Here is a 5,576-nt window from a genome sequence, read left to right on the forward strand (position 1 = left end):
TTTTCTCCACACATACTGCTTAGAATTAAGGCCAAAAAGTTCTATCTTGGTCTCATCAGACCAGATAATCTTATTTCTCACCATCTTGGAGTCCTTCAGGTGTTTTTTCATGTGTCTTGCACTGAGGAGAGGTTTCCGTCGGGCCACTCTGCCATAAAGCCCCGACTGGTGGAGGGCTGCAGTGATGGTTGACTTTCTACAACTTTCTCCCATCTCCCGACTGCATCTCTGGAGCTCAGCCACAGTGATCTTTGGGTTCTTCTTTACCTCTCTCACCAAGGCTCTTCTCCCCCGATAGCTCAGTTTGGCCGGATGGCCAGCTCTAGGAAGGGTTCTGGTCGTCCCAAATGTCTTCCATTTAAGGATTATGGAGGCCACTGTGCTCTTAGGAACCTTAAGTGCAGCAGCATTTTTTTTGTAACCTTGGCCAGATCTGTGCTTTGCCACAATTCTGTCTCTGAGCTCTTCAGGCCGTTCCTTTGACCTCATGATTCTCATTTGCTCTGCCATGCACTGTGAGCTGTAAGGTCTTATATAGCCAGGTGTGTGGCTTTCCTAATCAAGTCCAATCAGTATAATCAAACACAGCTGGACTCAAATGAAGGTGTAGAACCATCTCAAGGATGATCAGAAGAAATGGACAGCACCTGAGTTAAATATATGAGCGTCACAGCAAAGGGTCTGAATACTTAGGACCATGTGATATTTCAGTTTTTCTTTTTTAAGAAATCTGCAAAAATGCCAACAATTCTGTGTTTTTCTGTCAATATGGGGGTGCTGTGTGTACATTAATGAGGAAAAAAAATGTACTTAAATGATTTTAGCAAATGGCTGCAATATAACAAAGAGTGAAAAATTTAAGGGGGTCTGAATACTTTCCGTACCCACTGTATATATATATATATATATATAAACACACATACACACACACACACAGTGCCTTGTGCAAGTATTCATACCCCTTCATTTATTTCACGTTTTGTTATGTTGCAACCTTATGTTAAACTGCTTTAAATGACTTTTTCCCCCACACCAATCTACACTCCATACACCATAATAACAAAGCAAAAACAGAACTGTCACAACCTTGTAAATGTATTAAAAATAAAAAACTGAAATGAATACATTGCATAACTCATTACTTAGCTGAAGCACCTTAACAGCCTCAAGTCTTTTTGGGTATGATGCGACAAGCTTTGCACATCAGAATTTGGCAATTATCTGCCATTCTTCACCTCACCTGTTCACCTCTCAAGCTCTGTCAGGTTGGATGGGGGCAGACGCACATCTTCAGGTTTCTCCAGAAATATTTGATTGGGTTCAATCCAAGGCTGTGGCTGGGCCACTCAAGGACATTCACACATTTGTCTGTAAGCCACTCTTGCTGTGTGCTTAGGGTCATTGTCGTGTTGGAAGGTGAACCTTCTGCCCAGTCTGATTTTCTGAATGCTCTGGACTAGGTTTTCATTAAGGATATCTCAATATTTTGGTGCATTGAGCTTTTCTTCTACTATGATGAGTCCCTCAGTCCCTGCTGCTGAAAAACAGCCCCACAGCATGAGGCTGCTACCTGCACACTTTACTTTTGGGATGGTACTCTGCAGGTGATGAGTAATGCCTGGTTTCCTTCAAACATTATGCTTGGAATTGAGGTTCATCAGACCAGAGAATCTTGTTTCTCAGCATCTAAGGGTCCTTTAGGTGCTTTTTTGCAAATTCCAAGTGGGTTTTCGTGTGTCTTCACTGAGGAGAAGATTGAGTCTGTCCACACCTATAATAATAATAAATGCAGCCCTGGTGAGGAAAAAGGCCCATTCACACCAAGGGCCTTAACTGTACTCATAACTAGGGATGTAACGATATTATAAAATAGCACGATATTGCAACAGCAAAATTGTCTCGATATTGTTGTGGTCACATGATGATATGAAACGATAGGTCTTATGGGCAAAAAGTGTAGTTTTAAAATGTATTCGTTTTGGGCTTTTTAAAATCGAAAGCACTATATGGCTTAATCCCTTCAAGTCTGTTTTTGCTGCGTGTTTTAAAGCGAAGTGCACACATTGTTCAGGCGATCAGCTCGTGATCTGGTGTTTTCTGCACCTCAGAACGGCTCTGTTCACAGTGAATGAATGCAGTCAACTCGTGTATTGCACGCGCTGTGAGTTTAGCGCGTGTTTGGGAAAGCAATGGCCACCAATTATGCTTTATTTACGCGGCAGATGATTACAGCATTTCACTAGATTTGTAGTGAGATGAGTTTTTGTAAGCCTGTTTTCACTGGAGCTGGAGTTTAACTTCAAAATAAAAGCTCTACTACCGTTTCTGTCAAAATAAAAGTGCAGTATGAATTGCTGACAGCTAGCGGTTTAAATGGGTAATGTTACTGCATGGGTTGAAGCTCTTAATTTTGAACTCTCAAAGTGCACTAGATAGAATAATTTAAACCTTAAAATGCACAAAATTGAAATTTTTTTCCCAAATTATCATTTGTCTTTTTTTTTCTCTTTTAAATATCGCAATAAATATAGCATCATGGACTTCATATCGCAATAATATCGTATCGTGAGATTTTGATATCGTTACATCCCTACTCATAACTATAAAATTTTAATAATCATTCTAATTGTATGAGAATAGGGAAATCCACACCACAACTTTAAGACCAGAAGAACAATATTGCTGGAATCTGAACAATATTGTATATTTTCAATGTGTACTAATATAGTTACAGTTATGTTTTTTTGTATGAAATGGCCTTAAGACACACACACACACTCACACACACATGCAGTGTGGTATTCTGGTAAAAAAGTATGGTTACCATGGTAAAATGTTGTAACTGTATTCATTGTACAATTTAAAATGTCATTTTGTACTGCCCAGTGAAGATTGTTCTAATATCCAGCTGAGGAGCACATGGGAGTGTATGTGAGTGTGTAAATCAGAGTGCCAGTTCAGAGCTGGGTGGTGTTGTGAAGCGCGGGCGAGCGCCAGCATGCAGTGGGAGGCATCAGAGTTGCTTTAGAGAATACATTTTTGGTGCCAGCCTCCCTGTTACCAGGGAAACTAGTTGTTCCATGGTTAGCCATTTTACAGTATAGATGAGCACACAAGAAAACGAGGGAGAGAAGGAAAAGGTGAGGGAGAGAACGAGGGGGTGACAAGAGAGAGGGAGTGCTGAGGCAGAAGACTGAGGGGGGTGGAGAAAGAGAGGAGGTGAGAGAAAGAGTGGAGGCGACTGAATTCACCAATTAGCCACTGGGAACTGCAGCTTTTGCGACCAAAATAGCATTTATGTGAGAGTTAACACCAGATACTCTGTCCAAGGCCAGTTTTAGAGGGGGTATACAAACTTTTTACCTCAGAAAACTTCACTTGCTGTGACCTGACGTTCAGCCTTGGACAGAAATAGATACAGAAAGACACACTGGACAAAAAAGGATGTATAAGCTGGAACCGTGGACAGGACGAGAGAGACAAGCAGGCAAAGCTGCACTGAAGCCAAAACACTTTAACAAGCACAAATATATCTCCTCCCAGAGGCAGCTCCTGCTGAAGCAATGAGTCATACTCTCTCGCTCATGCACATACACACACGCTCCATTATTTTCCTCCTTTAACGCTGATACGCATGTTAAAACACTTAAAGGAACACTCCACTATTTTTAAAAATAGGCTCATTTTTCAACTCCCCTAGAGTTAAACAGTTGAGTTTTACCGTATTCGAATCCATTCAGCCGATCTCCGGGTCTGGCGGTAGCACTTTTAGCTGTAGCTTAGCATAGATCATTGAATCTGATTAGACCGTTAGCATCTCGCTCAAAAATGACCAAAGAGTTTCTATATTTTTCCTATTTAAAACTTGACTCTTCTGTAGTTACATAGTGTACTAAGACCGACGGAAAATGAAAAGTTGCGATTTTCTAGGCCGATATGGCTAGGAACAATACTCTCATTCCGGCATAATAATCAAGGAAATTTGCTGCCGTACTTTGGGTGCAGCGGGCCGCAATGATATTACGCAGCGCCTGAAAATAGGCTAACTTCTGTCAACATAACCAACGTGACCACTTGCTCGCACAGGGAGCGTGCTGGGGACTATTTTCAGGCGCTGCGTAATATCATAAACATATTTGAAATATATTACTTTTTTTACTAGGGCATTTAGTGCCGAGAAAACATTATTTTTGCAGCTAAACTTAAAACAAGATCTATTACGAAAAACTTTAAAGCAAAAATGTAAGCATAACATAAGAAAAAAATTGCCAATAAGGTGAGAAAAATAAACTTATTTCCAGATATGTTATCTGAAATGAAGACTACAAGTAGTGACAGATATTGTGATGTGCATCTGAGTGAAATGGGAAAAAAATATACATAGAGAGAGAGATTTCCATTTCATGCTGCCTACGGATATTTAGATATTTTTACTGGAAAACAAGACAAAATTACGGATTAAGAAAAAAAACTTTGCATTCAAAATATGCTAATGATAAGACACAGCTACAATGCATCACAATTCTGCATTTTAAGTAACTCTATAGCTACAAATATACTCATGAACAGCCTAAATAATCTTCTTAAGGCTTTAAAACCCTTTGCAACAGGGACACAAACTCACATCGGGGCTGCCTGAAGATGATTTGTGCACTGGAGAAAATCCAAGCCAAAGCATAAACTTCAATGCATAACTCATCTTTCACCTTTTATGCTATAGACATGAATGAAGCCTCAAATCATACAGATTATTGAGTTACATATCCGCCTGGCAGCCAAAAAACCTAATCTACAGACTAGAATATCACAGAGACTTGGGGGTGGGATCTTTGTCAGAACACCTAAGCAACAGCATAGCAGTGCTCTGGCAACCACCCACCCCAGCACTGTGGCAAGCACCACAATCAAGGAAATCTGTGTAGCAAATTAATTAATGAATGTGTCAGCTCACAAATCCTTTAAATGTGTAGAATGTACAGTAGTTTTAGAATGTGCCTGGGGGAGAAAATAGCATATCCATCCATTGTTAGATCATGTGTTATGTCACTGCGTACTAAGAGCTGATACTGCACCTGAACTTGGCGCAAAGGGGGAAAGAGAGAGAAAGAGTAATATAGAGACTGAAATACAAGAGAACCCCTTCCTGTGTTTATACTGTCACACACACCCTTCTAAACGGCCCCTGGCCAACGTAAACAGTTGGAATCCCCTGTACCAAGAAAAACACAGGGGACACTGAACTAACATTGCAAGGCTTTCCAAAACTACATGGGGAAGAAACTCACAGACAGCTATCTCAAATTATGCCGTGCAAGCTAACTGTTGCAGGCCCAAAACATAGCTATTGACTAGGGGTGTGCGATATGACGATTTTTGATCGTGGACGATAATAAATTTTGAAGAAATATCGTAGTATTGTGCTACAGCGCACTTTCTATCAGTTACAGTTCTGGCGCCTCAGTCTCAATATACTGTACAACTCGAAATACATTCACATCTAATTTTAACTCGGCGATAGAATTACTCTCACAGGACACTGCACTTATTCGCAATCACAAAAGTACATTCTTTGCATG

Source organism: Sinocyclocheilus grahami, unplaced genomic scaffold (genome assembly GCF_001515645.1).
Source record: "Sinocyclocheilus grahami isolate Dianchi unplaced genomic scaffold, SAMN03320097.WGS_v1.1 scaffold808.1, whole genome shotgun sequence".
Classification (NCBI taxonomy): domain Eukaryota; kingdom Metazoa; phylum Chordata; class Actinopteri; order Cypriniformes; family Cyprinidae; genus Sinocyclocheilus; species Sinocyclocheilus grahami.